Genomic DNA, 21984 nt, shown 5'->3' with positions numbered 1-21984 from the left:
TACAAAACAGGGTGTCTACAACAATGTCTTACTAAAAATTGATTGTGTGTTGTAGCTAGCATGAGGAAAGTATGTAAGGGTTTCTAAAAGAACAAAAATGAAAAGGTGGTAATTAATAGTAAAAGCACCGAGGTAGCTCCTTAGTTAAATTTCCCCATGCATACTATAGATAACCACTCTGAGAACATAACAACTCTATAAAAAGGAAATTTTAATTGTTAAAAGAAAACCCTAGCGAACAGGAGATAGCAAGTGAGAAGATTGACAAAAAAAAATTAACAAGGGTGTCATGTCCCTATGAGAGAGAGAACGACAACTGAAAGGGAAATGGAAACCACCCCGTTAGGGTTTAGTTACAGAGCATGTGCTTACCTTCTAGAGAGAAAAATTGCAAATGAGTTGCAACGCAGCAGAACGGAGAGGGGTAGTTACCCCATAACTGCTCCATCGCTCATTTCATCTGTCTAATTGAAAACGTTGAATATCGACAGTGTCTATCCATACACATGTTAGAGTCAAAATCGATCACTTGTTCCTCCAATCCCATAACAAATGGGATCGGGAAATCTCGCTAGAATTTTCGTTTACTAACTATTGAAAGACCTAGAGAGGTACCCTTAGTGTATAATATATATATATATATGTTGTTTATAAAACATGAGTGAATAATATATATATATGTTGTTTATAAAACATTACCCCAACCGAAGTGAATAAGTTGGATAATTTTTTGTGTACTCATCAAAAGATTTATTGACAATTTAAGTTATGTTAGAATGGTCTGTTACAATATATATATATATTAAACATCTTAACCTGTGTTAAATTTTATTGATGCAAATTATTTGAATTCTAGCTCTTATGATGGCGAACTATAAATTTTATAGACTCATTTATGCATATTACCATCAATTTGTCATTTGGTTATAATCTGAAATTGAAAGATGGCACTTTCACTTGCAATGGTTAACCTCTTAACATGGTACATAGTCAAATATCATGTATTTGCGCAAACACCTGTTATAATTTAGTTGAATATCATTTATGTGCCCACACAAATTTTATTAATAAATTATTAATTTATTTATTAATTTATTAATTATTAACTAGTGTATTTTTAATATATAATAGTCAATGCTTGTGTTTCTGGGAAGAATTGAAATGGTCTAAGCCTCACTTCTTTAAACGTGTCAAGTGCTTCACTTACTTGGAAAGGTCTTTTCTCCCGAGTTTGTTTTATAACGTGTTAAAGTGCTGCACTTTTTTGTTAGTTAGTGGTTATAATTCAAATGTGAAGATTATTAAGATCACATATATTGTAATTAAATGCATGTTTATATAAAGTTTACTTGATGGATGTTTTTGTTTTTTTTAATTATATTTTATTAACTGTGTTGAATTATGGTTTAGAATTTTTTAAATAAATGTTGCAGTGGTATAATCTGTAAAATTAAAATGCTTTAATATATTTATAAAAAAAAATCCAGATAAAATTGTGTATAAAATTTTATATTAAAAATACTTTCACATAAAAAAATAAAATAAAATAAACACAATTTCACCTAAAATTGTATTTTATAATTCCTAAAACCAAAAACTATATTATTGTAAGAAAAAATTATTAGTTGGCCTATGCATATTATTATTCCTCACTAGGAAAAATGTGCATTATGCACAGAGTATTTTTAAGTTTTTCGTCAATAATTGTTTATGATTTAATTGTTTAAAAAAATGTGCATTATGCACGTGCATTAATTTATTGTTTTAAAGTTTCTGTTGGATAATTGTTTGCAATTTTATTGTTTTTGCTTGACATTAGGTTAGCACTAAATATTCGTCTCACTATAGTTCGAGTGATAAATAATTGTAGCAATAAATACTCGATAATAAATAATTTATCTATGACGTTATAATAGCATGATAAGCTTAGGGACCAATTGTGACATGGGATTTGATGTACTTTGAAAATATTGAGTTAAAAGATAAGAAGTTAGAGGTGCAAGAATTTAGGTTTAGATACCATACACATGGGAATTAAACAATATATACTTAGCATGAGATTTTGACGTGGTTAATTAACACTGATCCAATTTTAATTTAATTTAGTGTTATAAATTGTTAGGGTCTTACCCTAACCCCCTTATTTATGTCATGGGATCACGTCATAGTCAAGAGTCAATAAAGCCCATATTAATATTTGTAAGTGGTTAACCCGCAATTAATGACGGGACCACAGTTAGTTGTAAATGGGTCGTAGCCGTAGTATTAGATAGATGGTATTAATAAAACCCATGGTATTGATTCGTGGTATTGCATGTATGAGTCATATATAAAGGATAGAGACACCCTGCGAGGAGCATCGTGTCTTATTTTGTAATCGAGCTCTGCTCTATTGGAGGTTGCCCCCTCGAAGAGGCAAGTGAACATTTCTCTTTGAATAATAAAATCATTGCTATTCTGTGTTCTGGATATCTTTTCTTCGCATATTCTGTATTTGGGTATCATTTTGCAGGTTAAGAGCATAACAAGTGGTATCAGAGCACTTTCCAGGGCCGGTGGGATCTCCAATTCTTAGCAAAAAAAAAAATTGGCTAAAGACGTGTTCTGGCGTCTTTAAACCACGGGATCTGTCGTTGAGCGCATAAACTTGCAGATTTGGGGAGGCATGCACGCAGGAAATACAAGAGGTGGTCACGTCTGTTGGACTCCCTTGTAACCCCTGTGGGTACCCCTTCGAGTAGTAGCGCATTAGACAGAACTGTGCACGGATTGTCTTCCATGTACCTTCTGGGTATATCGGAAGCCCCCTAGGCTCCTTTGAAACCTCGCCATAGATAAACCGTCAGCCGTCTTGTGGCTACAGTACACCGAAAACAGCACTCGGAGAGATTACTCGCCCGTACGATAGGGTAGTCGGGTTGTACGGCTAAGGGTACAGTCGATCCTCCTTAGTTAGAGCCCTGAAACATTGGGCCGAGTACTACTGCCAAACCCTTATGTATATTGCGATCTGTAGCACCTAACACTCCTCAAGACCATAGTTCCCTTTTCTATCGGGGGATCACACATCATCTATTCCTGATCCGCTTGTGCAAAGAGGTGCAGCAGCAGCAGACATCAGTCCCGCAGATCCATCAGATCCGCAGCAGCAGTTTGTTCCGCCATTCAGATCTCTCAGATCCACTAGATCGGAGTTGTTGTGAAGGGTTCCTATACCGGGGTATACTTTTCGCAGGACTTTTGGCAGCATTGACCTTTTGAAGAATTGGCGACTGCAGTATTGATCAGGAAGGAGTAAAACTCCGTTAGGAGTTTTCAGAAAAAAAAAAAAAAAGTATGAGATCTTCCGGGGCGCTTATTGGTGATCTAGCCCATCAGAATCAGGACGAAAAGCTGAGCATAGTGGTACCATTCAATTATTAGTGAAAATTTTTAGGCGGTCCCAAATTTTCATCAGGTTGGTGTATGGTAGAAACTAGAGCTCAAGCGATGGCCAATGAAAGGATGGACAAACTTGAAGACTCCCTGCAAAACCTCAGCCGTCAGCTTGAAGGACTATGTCTCCAGGTCGCGCAACTCACCCCGAAGGACAAGGAGCAAGCCCACGAGGAGGCGTATAATGGCAATGGATACCATGAGGGTGAGTCTAGCCACTCTCCTCACGTCTGGCACACCCACCAACCACCCAGTCAGCGACCTCCCAAGTTGGATATGCAAAAATTTGATGGTTCTCACCCGTCCGCATGGGTAGCACAAATGGAGCAGTATTTCAAACTGAATCGTATCTCAGATGATGCGACTCAGCTTATGTTGGGGAGCATGTACTTGGACAGTGAACGGTGGGAATGGTGGGAATGGCATCAATGTTGCAATGGACCTTTTAGGACCTGGACCCAATTTACCAAAGCTCTTCGAGACTGCTTTGAACAGGAGGAATCTTTTTTGGGTCGTCTTATTAAGCTCTGACAGACTGGTACAGTGGATGAATATATTACAGCTTTTGAAGCCTTAGCCTTCCACACTTGGGGTCTCTCAGATGTGTTCTACACGGAATGTTTTATTAGCGGTCTTAAAGAAGCCATCAAAGCTCAAGTCCTGCTACACCACCCTCCCACATGGACGGAGGCATGCAAGGTAGCTCGTAACGTGGAGCATGCATTAGCAGCCCAATACAGTCGCCCAAATTTCTCCGCTAAAGGTCGCCCCCCATAGGCTCACAACACGACTCAAACACTTAAGGTCCAAAAGGTGTCACCTGCGGAAAGGTGTCACCTGCGGAAAGGGCCGAATGAAGAAAGCAAGGACTATGTTACTACTGTGATGAAAAATACTCCCCGGTTCATAAATGCAAGGAGCCCAAATTTTTTCAAATAGATGCCACTGACTACAGCTCAACAGAGGAAGATCCACCACTTGAGGAACATGAGGTGCTAGAAGAAGACAACCAAAAGGAGAATGTCTCTGACAAACCAGTTATTTCGCTGCATGCGTTGGCAGGAATTTCTTCCCCTCAAACTCTCAAAATCAGAGGTTTTCTTAAACATCGCCCAGTAGTAGTCTTGATTGATAGTGGAAGTACCCATAATTTCATCCATCAAAAAATCGCAGAAGCAGCGCATTGTTTTGTACGAGCAGTTTCTAACTTCCAAGTCCAAATTGCGGATGGGGGCACAATGAAATGTGAAGGCCGCTGTGAAAATGTCAAACTTCAAATGGGGGATTATCAATTGAAAACCCACATGTTTGCCATACACATGGGGGGTTGTGACATTGTCCTAGGCGCTGAATGGCTCCGCACTCTTGGGCCAATCACAATGGATTTCCAGGAATTATATATGAGTTTTAAGCAAAACAACTACACACATACCCTCCGTGGACTCCAAGCGGGAGCCCCCTCTATCATCAGCTCGCATAGGATGGAAAAATTGTTAAAAAAGGGCAATCATGGAGTGGTAGCTCAATTTAATGCCATCCAGGTAGTCGAAACCAAGTCTCTGCCAATTCATCCTGAGATGCAACAGATTTTAAATAACCATTTGCCGGTCTTTGACAAGCCTCATGAGCTTCCACCCTCGCGAGGGGAACATGATCATAGCATCACCTTGGTTCTAGGGGCCCAACCCCCAAATGTGCGGACATACAGATATTCGTTCACCCAAAAGAATGAAATAGAAAAAATAATCAAGGAACTTTTGGAAGCAGGTGTCATTCGTCCCAACATTAGTCCTTATTCATCCCTAGTGGTCATGGTGCTCAAGAAAGATGGGGAGTGGCGGATGTGTCCCGACTTCAGGGCCCTCAATAAGTTGACAGTCAAAGATAAATTTCCCATCCCGGTGGTTGACGATTTGCTGGACGAACTCAATGGGGCTCAATTCTTCACTAAGCTGGATCTTCGCTCAGGCCACCACCAAATTCGCATGAAGGAAGTCGACATTCCCAAGATCGCTTTCAGAACTCATGAAGGCCATTATGAGTTCCTGGTTATGCCATTTGGTCTTTGTAATGCCCCCTCTACTTTTCAGAGCCTTATGAATCACATTCTCAAACCATATCTCAGGAAATTTGTCCTGGTCTTTTTCGATGACATCCTCATCTATAGTGGCACTTGGGCTGCCCATCTTCAGCATGTATATCTACTCTTGCAACTGCTCCGCAAGCATAAATTATTTGTCAAGATGTCCAAGTGTTCGTTTGGCATGGAAGAAGTTGAGTATTTGGGCCAAATTGTGGGGCGTGAAGGTGTCAAGGTGGACCCCAAAAAGATCTAGGCAATGCAAGAATGGCCTCAACCTAAGACCTTGAAGAGCTTGAGAGGATTTTTGGGTCTCACAGGCTATTATCGTAAATTTGTCCGCAACTATGGCCGCATAGCGAAGCCCCTCACTCAACTCCTAAAGAAAAATTCCTTCTTCTGGAATGAGGAAGCCCAACAAGCGTTTACAGCTCTCAAAAATGCCATGTGTTCCACACCAGTCTTAGCACTACCTGACTTCACCAAATCTTTTGTCATTGAATGTGATGCTTCGGGGACAGGTGTTGGAGCGGTCTTAATACAGGAAGGGCGACCCTTGGCCTTCACAAGCCAACAACTAAGTGGGAGAAATCTGGGCCAATCTACCTACGAAAAAGAAATGATGGCCATCTTACATGCAGTCGAGACCTGGCAACCTTACTTATTGGGGCAACATTTCCAAATCCGCACAGATCATCACAGTCTTAAATATTTTTTGGAGCAATGCCTATCCTCCCCACAACAAAATAAATGGCTCCCCAAAATGGTGGGATATGATTATGAGATCATTTACAAGAAAGGGAAAGACAATAGGGTAGCAGATGCATTATCTCGCCAATTTGAGGAAGAAAGTACTCTACTAGCAATTTCCCTCCCCATTCCAGAATGGATTGAAGAGGCTCACAGAGAATGGTTTTCACACCCCGGGCTATCCCAACTCATTTCTCAATTGCAGGTAGATCCAAATTCCACCAAGGGCTACTCATGGTAGGATGATATTCTTCGCTACAGGGACAGAGTCGTAATATCACCAACATCAACCCTCAAAAATCGCATTTTGGCAGAATTGCACTCATCGCCCATTGCAGGACATTCAGGCTTTCAGAAGACGTATGCTCGCACCAGAAGATCATTTTTTTGGACCGGCATGAAAAAGGACATCCTTACTTTCGTAGCAGAATGTGATGTCTGTCAACGCCACAAAGGGGAAACCGTCAACACACCAGGCACATTACAACCATTGCCCATTCCGACATCAATTTGGACGGAGGTTTCTATGGATTTCATTACAGGTCTTCCAAAGTCAGGGAAGAAGTCAGTCATCATGGTGGTGTTGGACCGACTGTCGAAGTATGCTCATTTTTGCGCCCTACCCCACCCGTTTACACCTACTTTGGTTGCTCAATCTTTCATGGATCAGATTTTCAAATTGCATGGCATGCCCACTTCTATTGTGTCGATCACGACCCGATCTTCACCAATAATTTTTGGCAGGAACTCTTCAGGATACAAGGCACTCAACTAAAAATCAGTACTTCCTATCATCCGCAAACGGATGGTCAAACCGAAGCAGTCAACAAATGTCTAGAAACCTACCTTAGGTGTTTCACTTCAGAAAAGCAACACCTTTGGGCACAGTGGTTACCTCTGGCTGAATGGTGGTATAACACCAACTATCATGCCACCACCAAAATGACTCCCTATGAAGCAGTATATGGTCAACTTCCGCCTTCCCCTATTTCTTATCTCAAGGGGTGCTCCAAAGTACAAGCAGTGGATCAACTCCTACAACACTGCGCAACCATGCTCGCCCATCTTCGAGAGAATCTTCATCAAGCTCAGAACCACATGAAGCAACAGGTCGACCAGCATCACTCAGAGCACCAATTTCAAGAAGGGGATCAGGTCCTTTTGAGGCTGCAACCATATAAGCAAACATCACTCAAAGACAAGGGTTGTCAGAAGCTATCTCCAAAATTCTACGGACCATACCAAGTACTTCAGCGCATTGGAGAAGTGGCTTACAAGTTGGCTTTGCCACCTACTGCAAAAATCCATCCAGTTTTCCATGTATCGTGCCTCAAGAAAGTGATTGGGAACAATTGCCGAGTTCAAACCAGTCTACCTCAATTGGACGATGAAGGGTCAATCTGGCTTCAACCCGAACAGGTCCTAGCCACACGAGACAAACACCTGCACGACCCCATGATTAAGGAAGTCCTCGTCAAATGGAAAGACACCTCTCCGGAAGATGCAACTTGGGAACCAGCCACTATTCTTCAGCAATTTCCGCAGCTTCAGCCTTGAGGACAAGGCTAGTCTTAAGGGGGAGGGCATGTTAGGGTCCCACCCTAACCCCCTTATTTATGTCATGGGATCACGTCATAGTCAAGAGTCAATAAAGCCCATATTAATATTTGTAAGTGGTTAACCCGCAATTAATGACGGGACCACAGTTAGTTGTAAATGGGCCGTAGCCGTAGTATTAGATAGATGGTATTAATAAAACCCACGGTATTGATTCGTGGTATTGCATGTATGAGTCATATATAAAGGATAGAGACTCCCTGCGAGGAGCATCGTGTCTTATTTTGTAATCGAGCTCTGCTCTATTGGAGGTTGCCCCCTTGAAGAGGCAAGTGAACATTTCTCTTTGAATAATAAAATCATTGCTATTCTGTGTTCTGGGTATCTTTTCTTCGCATATTCTGTATTTGGGTATCATTTTGCAGGTTAAGAGCATAACATAAATTTTAATGGTCGATGATTAGATAATGGCTTTGATATTAAAGAGATTCTATAATGATAATTTTTTATTCATTTAATTTTGGAAACAATTTTTTGATAAAAAGTTATAAAATTTAAAACAAAATTGTCTCTTTACTTTAGATTTAAATAAATATTTTATTATAGCAAATTACTATAGTAACACTATTATATATTTTTATATATATTAAACAATAGATATTAAATTAATTAATAAGTTATTAATAATTAATAATTGATTATTCATAATTATTTAATTATTATTACTTATTATTGATTAATTAGCTAATCTTTATAATTATGACTATAATTAATTATTAACTATTATTATAACAATTATTAGGAATTAATAAATTAAGATAATAATAATTATGTTAGGTCCCTATAATACTAGTGATTTCCCCATTACTGTTGTCATTGTTTCCCTTATTGTTATTGTTGTGCCCTTCTATTATTATTGTTATGTCAGCCTTGATTATATTGCGACCCCTTAGACTCCTATGTATAGAGAGGAGGTTTTGTCATTTGTATCATCCAAGAATTGTTCATTTGTGTAATGTAAAGGAGGTTTCCCCCTCGAAGAGGCTAATTTTGAAGGTGTTGATCTATCCCTTCTTCTATTTTGTAAGCTGGTTGCATAACATTTGGTATCAGAGCTTTGGATTCTAGGGTTTTGTTGCTCCAAATAGGTCATCCTGGGATTCTCACTATAACTTGTTTTCTGCGATGTCTCAGAAGCTAAAAAAAAACCCATTTGAGCCAAAATACCTCCGAACCTGGGGTCTGACTTTCAAAACTTGTCTTGGTATATTTCTGAATATATGGTCCAAGGAAGTTAACAATTTTACCGGATCCTAAATTATATTGCAAACAGGTGACCTGGGGAAAGTTGTCATAACTTTCTTTCTAAGCATCAGATTGATATTTCGTAAAATTTTGTAGAAAGAGGAAAGCCTATAGTTTTATTTTTATTGGTTTCAGGTCTTAATGTCGAAAAATTGACACGTGGAATGTCATACAAGTTTGCTCCACTGAACTAGTCTATAATCTGATCATCAGGAGAGATTTGGCATAACTCTTCCTTGGAGAATCCAATATTGATCAGACTTGTGAGGTTGGAAAGAGGACTTAGAGGGATACCGTAGGACACAATTTCAGACCTTGAGGATCTGAAATTACATAGATATAATAGATTCAATATCGATCTCCTACAAAGTGAAAAAAGGTGTGTTGTTTTTTTTAGTTTTGCATAAGTTTGGTTTGAAAAATTAGTTAGAAGGAATTCAAAGTGTATAGTGAAGCATTATTATCATTAATTGATTCCCTGAAGGAAGAAAATGAAAACACCTAGTAAGCAACCTGAAATCTCTAGCATGACTCATGAAGAAGAGGAAGAAATGCAACATGATATATCAGAATTACGAGACCAAGTGAGACAAAATTCACTCTCACAAAAAGTAATGGAAGCTAAGATGGATGGTTTAAAGAAAGGCATGGAAGCTAAGATAGATGGTATAGAAGAAAAAGTTAAAGGCAACATGGAATATTTGAAGACAGACGTAGAAGCTAAGATGGATGGTATAAAAGAAAAACTTAAAGGCAACATGGAAGATTTGAAGATAGATTCTACAAATTTTCTACAAGAAATGCTTACTAATTGTGAAAGGGTAGTAAAGGAAACTCACGAGGATAACAAAAGAAATGTTAATCATGATTTAATAGAATCTAACGATGGATTGAAGACCCACTATGCTCCAAATATTGATATGAGGAAGTTTGATGGAAAGGATCCCATAACATGCATACTACAGATGGAGCAATATTTCGATCTCCATAATGTGCAAAACACACAAAAGGTACGCATTGTAGCTTTATATTCGGAACCAAATTAGTTTGTATGATATCGATGGCTTTTCTCTCGTAAACAAATTGTCACTTGGGTAATTTTTACGAAAGAAATAATAGCACATTATGAGGATACAAAAAGAAACACTTCTTTGGCCAATTGATAAATCTCAAACAAAAGGGTTCAATGATGGAGCACATTGAGGACTTCCAAAAATTGAATATAAGGGTAAAATATATTCCAAAGGAGCATAGGATTGATGTGTTCATAGGGACTTTAAAGGAGAACATCCAACATGAGGTTCGCCTTTGGGAACCTGATTCATTGGAGAAAGCATTTAGGTTGGCAAGAAAAATGGAAAACAAAATTATGGCCACAAGGAAGCCTACCACTCACAACTATAAAGATAGAAGTTTTGTTTCCCCTAGCCTTCCACAACCTACAAGGTTTACAACAGAACAATTGGAAGAAAAAAGAGCAAAAGGGCTTTGTTACAGTTGTGGTAGCAAATACACTAAAGGTCATAAGTGTGCTGAGAAGAAATTATTTTACATAGATTGTGAAGAGGAGGAAGAAAAGGAACAAGAAACATCAAAAGAAGAGGATATACACCAAGAACACACCCTAGAGAAAGAAGAAATGAATCCGGCCATATATTGTAATGCATTAGCCAGGATTACCACTCCTCAAACTATCAACATTGAAGGACATATCAAGAAGAAAAAGGTAATAGTATTGTTTGATTCGGGAAGTAGCCATAGTTTTATTCATTGTAAGATATCCAAGGAATTGAATTGATTCCTATATCCAGCACCAAATTGTTAAGTGATGGTTGCAAGTGGAGGAACAATAAATTGCTCTGGAAAGTGCCATAATATCAAACTATCCATGGGATAATATGTATTAAATATCCCAATGCTTTCCATTCCAATGGGTGGTGTTGATGTTGTACTAGGAGTCCAATGGCTACAATCCTTGGGTACAATAGCTTCTGATTTTCAAGAAATTCTGAAATTCTCATGAAATTTTCTTCGGAAGGAAAGGAAGTTGAATTAAGGGGTATCACAGGGAAACTAGGAAAAATAATCAGCTCTAACAGAATGGCAAAGCTTCTAAAGAAAGAATAACTAGGTGTAATTTCATAATTATGTTCACTAGAGGTTCCCACATCGAAATCATCTATTTCTCCAGATCTCCAAAAAGTATTGGACAATCATTCCAAGTTATTTGAGACTCACAAAAGCCTCCCACCTATTCGTGATCATGATCATGCTATTCATTTGATTCCAGGAAGTGTTCCTCCAAACATCAAGCCTTACACATATTCCTATGCCCAAAGAGTGAAATTGAATGTATGGTTGCAAAAATGTTAGAGGCTAGTATAATTCAACCTAGTCAAAGTTCTTTCTTTGCTCCAGTAGTATTGGTGCACAAGAAGGATGGGTCATGGCGCATGTGTCCAGATTATAGGGAGATTAACAAGCTCACTATTAAATATAAATTTCCCATTCCTGTCATTGATGAATTATTGGATGAATTGCATGGATAAATCTAATTCACCAAGTTGGATATTCATTCAGGATATCATCAAATCAGAATGAAGATTGAAGACATTCCAAAAATAGCACTTAGAACTCATGAGGGTCATTATGAATTTTTGGTGATGCCTTTTGGCATTACCAATGCACCTTCTAAATTTCAAGGTTTGATGAATTCCATTTTCAAACCCTTCCTCAAAAAAATTGTGTTAGTATTTTTTGATGATATACTAATCTACAACAAGCCTTGGAAAGATAATGTTCAACATGTTGATAGGGTGCTCAAACTATTAGATGAATTATGGGCAAATAGCAGCACCTCTAACAACATTATTGAAAAAAGATTCATTTTCATGGGCTCTAGAAGCAACGAAGTCCTTTGAACATCTTAAAGAGGCAATGTGCCAAGCATCAGTCATAGCTACGTCGGACATCACAAAAACATTTATTGTGGAATGTGATGCCTTAGGAAATGGAATTGGTGTTGTTTTAATGCAAGAAGAAATACTCATTGCTTTTGAAAGTTGTCCAATCAAAGGAAAGTACTTACACAAAGCTATTTATGAGAAGGAAATGTTGGAAATACTACATGCACTTAAGAAATGACAACCCTACCTAATGGGAAGACACTTCAAGGTAAAAATGGATCATGATAGCCTGAAATACTTTTTAGAACAAAGATTATCTTCAGAAGAGTAGAAAAAATGGGTCACAAAGATGTTGGGCTATGACTTTGAAATCATCTACAAAAAAAGGGAATATAAATGTTGTGGTAGATGCACTCTCAAGAAAGGATGAGGATTTGGAAGCATTTCTTCGTGCCATTTCTATTATCCAACCAGATTGGATAAACGAAGCAAGGGACGAATGGAAGAATGATGAAGAAGTGTGGGCACTCATTCAAAATTTCCAACAAGATTCCAGTACATATGATACATTTAGTTGGAAAAATGATTCTCTATGGTACAAATACCCCTTATACCTATGTAAGAATTCCCAACTCAAAAAAAATATTCTTATGGAATTTCACACCTCTCCCTTAGGAGGGCATTTAGGATTTCTAAAAACTTACAACAGGGTTAAGAAGGAATTTTTTTGGGATGGCCTTAAATCGGGTCTTCAAAAGTTTGTGGCAGAATGTTTGGTTTGCCAACAAATAAAGTTGAAAAAATTAAGACCCTAGGTCTATTACAACCTTTATCGATTCCAAGCCAACATTGGGAGAAGGTTTCAATGGATTTTATCATAGGCATCCCCAAGTCTGAAGGAAAGAGTGTCATCATGGTGATAGTTGACAGACTTACCAAGTATGCACACCTTTGTGCATTATCACATCCATTTAAAGTCATTATAGTTTCTACTACATTTATGGAAAAAATTAAAAAGATACATGGAAACCAAAAGATTATTGTAAGCAACAGAGATCCCATTTTCATTGGAAGTTTTTGGATAGAATTATTTTCTTGTCTTAGTACTGAGTTAGCTCATAGCTCATCTTATCATCCTCAATCTGATGGGAAAACTGAGATAGTAAACAAATGTTTGGAAGGATATCTTCGTTCCTTTGTATTTGATAAATGGACACAATGGGTCAAATGGTTGCCTCTAGCTGAATTGTGGTATAACACTTCCTTCCATACTACAGCAAAAATGACCCCATTTATGCCACTTTATGGATATCATCCACCATCCATCACATCACATTTAAGAAAAAAATTTAAGGTGCAAGTAGTGGAAGATCACATCGAGCATCAAAAACAAGTTCTCCAACTCTTAAAGGATAACCTCACTTTGGCGTAGCATAGAATGAAACAACATGCAGATGAACATCACAGTGAAAGAAGTTTTGATGTAGGTGACTGTGTATTCCTATGGCTACAACCATATAAACAAATTTCCCTCAAGAAAGCTAAGAAGGATTATAAATTATCACCAAAGTATTATGGTTTGTACAAGGTGTTGCAAATATTGGTACTATGGCATAGAAATTGGAGCTTCCTGCAACTTCCCGAGTGCACCCAGTTTTCCATGTTTCATGCTTAAAGAAGGTTATAGGTGACAACCTACCAGTTCAAACAATACTTCCAGAACTTGACAAGGAAGGAAAAATCATATTGGAACCTGAAGTAGTCACAGAAACAAGAACTCAACAACTACAAAATCGATCAAGTGGAAGAACTTACCCACTAAAGATTCCACATGGGAGGGTGAGAATTTTCTACAGAAGCATCCAGAACTACTCAAGCATTGAGGACAACACTTTTTTGAAGGAGAGGGGCACGTTAGGTCCTTATAATACTATTGATTCCCCCATTACTATTGTCATTGTAGCCCTTATTGTTATTGTTATGCCCCTATTGTCCCCATATTGTTATTATTGTGCCCAATAGAAGCCCAATATTGTTATTGTTATGACCTTATATTATATTGTTATGTGGGTGTTGATTATATTGTGACCCCTTAGACTCCTATATATAGAAAGGAGGTTTTGTCATTTGTATTGTTAGGGCCTAAATCTACCTCAGGCTAAGAAAGGTAGGTCTAGGGTAACATCAAACCATGCTTAACCTAGTAGCTAGCCCTACCAGGTCGGGAGAGGGCTTTCTCCTTGTCAATCTCAGGAAAATATGATCAATAGAGCTTGAGATAACTAATGTAAAGATTGATTTTAGGCTAGGTATATGCTCATAAGAGTTTTATTGAATTTAATTTTGGTTTGTTGGCTCAAATGTGAAAGGCAAATTTGGGTCTGGGGAATGGACACAGTCTTGCAAAGATCTCTACGGTGCGAGGTAGGAAAATGGTTTAGTACTTCAAATTCAGTGAGATGGCGAGCTTTACGACTGGTGAGGAGTTAGAGAGGGCATGAAAGTCTCAGGGATCCTCTTCAAACTATTGAAAACATAGAAAACTAAACAAACCCTAGGTAGAGTACTGCAACATCAATGAATTCTACCTTTATCTTTGATTCATTTAGTTAAGCTGAAAAGAAAGAGATGATGACATACATAAACACATGTAAACTTGCATTACAGAAGGAAAAACAATACCAAATCAATTTGCCACAAGAATCACACAAAGTGTTGCAAACCCTAGTCTATTCCTTTGCCAAACTACAGAGATGAATGTACAATAATGCTCAAAGCATTCACAAGAGTCCAACCTTTACCAATGATTGAAAAACTACTAGATATAGGCAACAAACAACTCATGCTAGGCTTTAGGGGTTGAATTCATGAGTTTAGGGTCTGTTTCAAAAAGATCTAAACTAATAATTGAAAAGTAGACAGTGGAACAACTTGCCTTTGAAACCTAGGAAACTAATTCATTTAGTTTCAAACTACCTTTTCATGATATATCTACCTCCATGAGTGAAATTTTAACATATTTACATCAAATTCCATCATGTTACATCAAATTACATCATGATTTTGTCCATGAGAGAGAGAAAAGTCAAAATGAGAAAAAACTAGGCCAAAAAACTCAATTTTCCATCATGTGCACCGCGCCTCTATCCCAGTGCATTGTTCCTTTTTGCAGCTGATTTTGGAGGCCTTCCCGTGCACCAAATTTGCTCCAAGTGGGCTTGTTGGGAAGGTCTATCTGTCTAATTTCCATAATAGGTGGAATATCTGAATTTGGTGTCCATTTGGCCCTCCAAAAAAGAGTTCTCCCAACATTGCTTCCTGTGTGGCCAAAAAGGTGCAGAAAGGGAATTTTTGAGGTGTTTTTGACCCTTTTGGAAGCTCAAAACTTGACAAAATTTCTTGGCCATTTCTGGGAATTCATATTTTTTCCTTAGGAATCCAAAAATGTTGATTTTTCCTCCAAAGGAGATCCCTAGCAAAAGTCCACGCCAGGTGGCGTGACACACCAGGCAGAAAATTCTGTGTTTTGCTCCAAAAATTCAAAATTGACAAAAAGCATCCCAAATTTCTTGAAATTTGGGCCGAGTGTCCTGTATCAAGCGCTATTTTGGGCTAAGTAAGCCTCAACCAAAATCTTGATCTTGTCTTGCTCTTTCCTCTTCCTTAAAGCTTTCCTCAACTTGGCCTTCAAAGTCCTAATTCTCGCTTTGAAAACTTTGTTTCTCGCCAAATAGTGATAGGCCATGTGTCGCAACATGTCCTTCTCCTTTTTAGCCTTGTTCAGCAGCCTCTCCAAGTGCATGTTCATCTTCTCCAACCAAGACTCCTTGTCATTCTCTATCTCTTGTTCAATGGAAGTCAAAGTAACATGGTCCTCTTCGTCATTTTGCTTCTTCAGTTTCAACATTTCTAGCTCCATTAGGCTTTGCTTATCCTCCAACTGTTTGTTTTCTTTCTTGTTTGTCATCTATATCATCCTCATGCATCTTCTCTTTGCCTTTGATTTGCTTCTTATGTTTCTCCATAGAACTATCACTGAGTGTCTCTTCCTCATAGTGCTTGTCTTAGGAAAATGATGAGATGAAGGTACGGTGGAAAAAATGATGATGAAAGAGGCATGAAAGAGGACAATGGTGATGAGCATGATGATATTTTACTCTTGGGAAATGAAATTGGGGAAAGAAGGGAATAATTTTGGGAGATTAGGTTTAGTGAGGGATTTAGGGTTTTATGAGAGAATTAGTTACTTTAGGGGAGTGGGACATGGGAAAATAGGATAAATGGAGTGTATTAGGGTAATAAAAGAGTGAAAAGGGGTTTTGATGATGTTTTTGTGGTGATGGAATGAAATTGGCATAATGAAATGGAAAATAGTGAAGAGAAACTAGGGTTTTATGGTTTTGTGGATGGGGGGGTAGGATTAGTGTGAATGAGAGAGGGAAAGGGAAATACAATTTAGGAAGTGTGGTGGAGGGATGTGAAAATGATACAGGGGTTAAACAACAAGAATTGACAATTTTGCAAACCCTAGGCAGTTTTTAGTGCCACTGTGCAGCAAACTAGGGTTTGTATTTTCACCTATCAAAACACATCAAAGATGATAAAATGTCTTGAAATTGAAAAATGGGAGGTTTAAATTACTTGAGGAATGATATTTGCAAGATTTGGAGCTTTAGAAGATTGATTGCAAGAGTTTTTTGGCTTGGCAGATTGGTGCGCCGCGCCAACACCCAGGTAGGCTGTGCCTACTTCAGACTCAATTTTGACAGCCTCCCCGATGTCCCAAATGGGTGTACAATTGATCGTTGGAATTATTATCAAGTATAATTTCTAGAACATCTTTAATTTTCAAATTTGGAGGTCATTTGCCCTGTCAAAAGTCATATCTCCCAAGACTGGTCAAAATGTGCAAAATGAGGATGCCTAAAGGTAGAGTGTTGTTGCAATCAACTTTTGAAGGTCTTCCTCAACCCCAAATTGAGCTCATGATAGATCATTAGAAATATCTTTGTGTCTAGTTATCATTTGACTCATCAAGAAAGTCCTTTGGCTAACCAAGCGAGGATAAATCTTGATTTTCCCAAGGTCACTTCAGAGGTGCATCAATTCTCCTGAGGCAACTGTATTTTTGAGATTTCTCTAAAATAATGACACCTGTGTAAAAAGTGAAGGAATTTTCTATTCCTTGGCCTACTTTGGACAAAAACCTCTCTCAGTTTTCCCAAATTCATCTTTTCTTTCTCAGAAACATCATTGGAGTAAAACCTATCCTGATATGTGGAACATGGGATTTGTCGAAATGAAGAGGATAAGGGGCTTATAAATTCTTGAGAGAATTTTGGGAAGTAGGGAGGGATGTTAGGAAGCAGGGGAAAGTGGAATTTCAAATATTGAGTTAGGGGAAGGGGTCCAAAAGGGCAAAACACAGGCCTAGCCTAGAAAATTGTCAAATCGTAGCAAGAAACTAAGGTTTGTGCGAAAATGAGGAATTTGAGGGATACCAGTGATGGGAAGTGTTTAATAAGGTATATTAAGCATTGGGGAAGGTGTATAAACATCAGGATACAAGTTTTGCTGATGATTTGACCATCCAAGAGAAATTACCTTCAAAACCCTATGAGAGGGAAATGAACCTTACCTAGGCACAACTGAAGCATGAACAAGGTGTAAAATGACCCATTGGAACCTGACATGATGATGGAAACCCTGTAAATGATGGTACATTCATCTGAATGGTGACATGGACCAACATTTGGACAACTTAGAAAGGATTGAAAACAAACCCTAGTCCTAATACCTAGTGACCAAATTTTACTTGAAGATTCTCTGAAATGACAAAATTTGACTGTAACATCCTAAAACCATTGTGTAAGAGCATATTTGATCACTGGTGGAAGGCTTCAAAGACTAACACTAACATGTATCATCCCAGATTTGTTCATTCATGTAATGTAAAGGAGGTTTCCCCCTCGAAGATGCTAATTTTGAAGGCATTGATCTATCTATTCTTCTATTTTGTGCGTTGGTTGCATAACAAATTAATCTTACTTAATATTAATTATTATAATTATAAGTATTATTTATTATTATTATTATAATTATAATTAATTATAATTCTATTTTATTATTTGTTATAAATAAATAATTTATTAATTATTATTGTAATTAATTAATTATTATTATTAATTAATTAACTTTTATCCAGTATTGATTAATTTTTAATTATTGATTATTATTTAATTATTAAAAAAATACTTATTTATTATTTAATAATTATAGGATTATTAATTATTATTGATGATCAATAATTAATAAACTAACTATTGATTTTTTAAACCCTTTCGGCTTATAAATATTAACCATAATTTTAAACCCTTTCGGCGTATAAATATTAACCATAATTATTTACCCTTTGATATATAATAATATTAATCTCTTGGGTTTAATGTCATTCCCTTACATTCATAATCCCTTGCGGTTTTACTTTTAATCCCTCGAGTTTATTATTCCCTTGGGTTTATAATATCAATCCCTTGGTTTTATTGATCTAAGGGTTCAACCATCGTCGAGCATGGTCCAACGTTGCATTGTGACAAATATTGTCTCAATATCAAAATCAACCATGTTTATTTAAGGGTTTATAATATTTATCTCAGAGTTTATATATATTGTGTTTATATTATTTCCTTGGGTTTAATATTATTTTCTTGGGTTTATAATACCTTGGGTTTTTAATATTGATCCCTTTGGTTTATAATATCAATCATGGCCAACCATGATCGATCATGGTCAACCATGGTCAATCATGGTCAACCATGGTCCAAAGTCACATTGTGTCAATGGTTTTCTCAATATGAAAATCAAACTTGGTTAACCATGGTCCAACATTGCATTTTGACAAGGATTGGTTGATATGAAAATCAATCATTGTCAAGCATGGCCAACCATGATCCAACATTGCATTGTGACAACGATTGTATTGATATGAAAATTAACCATGGTCAACGATTTTTATTTTAGGGTTTATATTATTTAGCTTAGGGTTTATATACCTTGGGTTTATAATATTAATCCCTTAGGTTATATTATTCCTTTGGGTTCATAATCCCTTGGGGTTTTAGTATTAATCCCTTTCGGGTTAATATTATTCCCTTGGGTTTATAATATATTTGCCTTGGGTTTTGTTATCACCTGGATTGAACCTCAGGCTGAGGGAAGGCAATGCCAGGGTAACCACAAACCACGCTTAGCCAAGTAGCTAGCCCTACTAGGCTAGTAGAGGGCTCTCTCCATAAGGATCTCAGTGAAAATGACTAGATCAAGCAACTGATATCAGGCTAGGTATAGTAGCACAAGGTTTTGATTTGATTTTTAAGGGTTTTGCTGGATCAGGAGGAGCCAAACAGTTAGGGCAAGGAAATTAGGTAAAAAATGCAAGGTGTTCAATGGGGCATGGTAGGCACAATGATTATAACCTTAGGGTTTGATGGATGAGGTGAAAAGATAGGTGAGGGGCTATGAAGAGCATGTAAACATCATGGCTTCTTCCTAAATTGAAGAAAACACAGACTGTGAAATGTCTACCCAAAACAGAGCATAAAAGATATGGCTTCTCCTTCTTAGACTTGTATACATTCACATAAAGGTATTGAAATGATGAAATGGAGTCAAAAATACATTATAACACATGAATACAAAGTAAAACCTGAACTAAGCATCATACCACATGGATCCCAAAAAAATAGCTGCAATTTTTCATTAATCTCCTTTTGAAACTGATACAAAATGATGTCTACTCAAAGCATAAGCATCCAACTGAGTCCAACCCTTTATAATGAGAAATAAAAAGAAGATATAGACCCCAAACAGCTCATCCTAAGATCAAGGGGTCAAATCCATGAGAAGAGGAGTTGTTTCTAACAAGATCTGAACTGCTAACAAGAAAATAGGGTGGTCAAAGTGACTCATCCCTAACCCAAACAAACTGATACATTACACCTCATGAACTTGTTTTACCTAATGAATCTACCCTAGTAAGCTCTAGAAGCATCATAATTACATTCAATTGATCAATTACAAGGATAAAATCATGATTTTCCAAGATGAAAGTGAAAACTAGGACAAAATAGTGAAAAATTAGACAACTTGTCAAACGCGCAAGACAAGTGCTAGGCGCAGAGCGCCACTACCAGGTGCACCCTTCAACTTCAGCTACACTTTCGAAGGCCTTACCAATGTCCACATTAGGCCAACAATAGCTTTTTGGAAAGCTCTTCCTTTCTAATTTCCATAACAACTTGAATTTCTGAATTTGGATGTCATTTGCCTAGTGAAAAATCAATTCTCCCAACACTGCTCAACACACAGTGCCCAGGCCAAAAAGAGGGCAGAAAGGTCATTTTTGAGGGTTTTTGGCCTTTCTAACCAACCAGTTATCCTCCAAATCCTTATCAAAAGTACATGGTGTATGCCCTCATCACTATAAACCAAAAAATGATGACCTTTTCCTCATTGGATGCCCCAAAAAAGAGTGCATCGCCCATGGCGTTGCGCATTTGACCTCCATGACTGTGCTAAAAATTGTCTAAAAATCTCAGCAAGTGACTTCTTGCCCCAAAATGGTCAAAGTACCCAAAAATGTGTTTTAATAGCTAATCAAATATTAGAGGCATGTAGGGATGCCTCAGCAAGCATGTCAAGTCTCCTCCTCTCCTCTTTCTTGGTCAATTTATCATTCACGTCAATATAGCAGTGTGTGTGATTGTGATGGAAAATTCTTTAATACATGATTGCCCATTGATGCCAATTGATCATAATGCTCATAGTGATGAAAGTTTGATATATGATGATATGATGAGATGGAGGACCCAGGTGGATTGAATAGAAGGAGGTCAATTGAACAACAATTGATCAGCAATGCCCAAAATGGTCAAAGTACCCAAAAATGTGTTTTTTATAGCTGATCAAAGATTAGAGGCATGTAGGGATGCCTCAGCAAGCATGTCAAGTCTCCTCCTCTCCTCTTACTTGGTCAATTTGTCAATTTTCTCGTGATCTCTTTTGAGCTTGCTCCTTGCCACTTGGTTTCTCCTTGCATAATACTTGGCCATCTTCCTTTACAACTCAACATCCCTATTTGCTTCGTCCAATAGGGTCTCCAAGTGTGTGTTCACTTTCTCAAGCCAAGACTCCCTATTTTCAGCTATGTCCTTGACCAATTGCTCATTTAGAGTGAGCTGCTCCTCCAATTCTGCCTCTTTTTGTCTTTCAAGCTCTAAGGCCTTTCTTAATCCTCTTGTTCTTGGCCTTTTTCTTTGTCCTTTTTCATCATCCAACTCTCCATAATATCCATAAGCCTCATCAAGCTGAAATTTTTCTTTCTCAGCTTCCCTCTTTTCCTTGATGTACTTGATTGCATCAACTCCTGCTTATCCTCTAGTTGCTTGTTCTATTGCTCATAAAAGGAGATAACATATTGGATTCTTTGTAAATTAACCTCAAGCTCCCTAATTTTGGCATCCTTTGCTCTCAAGGTAGCTCCAGAAGATCTATTTCCCTCGTCATCACTAGTGTCCATAAGGAGAAATTCCTTTTCAATGTCATGCTCTTCATGTTGCTATTTGACCTCTGCTTCTTCTACCATTTTCTCCTTACCTTTCACCTATAATGTTGATGATGAAGACAAGACCCCTCCCACCTTCCGTGGGGTAAACACTTGCCTCTTTTCCCTTTGATAGGTGAAAGAAAATGGCTGCAAACTACTCCTCCATGGTATACTAGTATGGCCATGCTTTATAGGTGAAATTTGAGAAACTAATATATATGCAAAGATGATTGAAATAGTGAGGAGGTGGAGTGAAATACAGTGAGGATGATTGGAAGGTGACAAAGTATAAGAAGTACTGCAACTTTGATCAAGGAAGTGATTTTGGAAGCATGCAAGGGAGTTTT

This window comes from Pinus tabuliformis, chromosome 3_2, assembly GCF_031772625.1.
Source record: "Pinus tabuliformis cultivar Carrire ecotype Pingquan chromosome 3_2, CPIR1, whole genome shotgun sequence".
NCBI lineage: Eukaryota > Viridiplantae > Streptophyta > Pinopsida > Pinales > Pinaceae > Pinus > Pinus tabuliformis.
The sequence above is the reverse complement of the archived record's forward strand: the minus strand, read 5'-3'. Positions refer to the sequence as shown.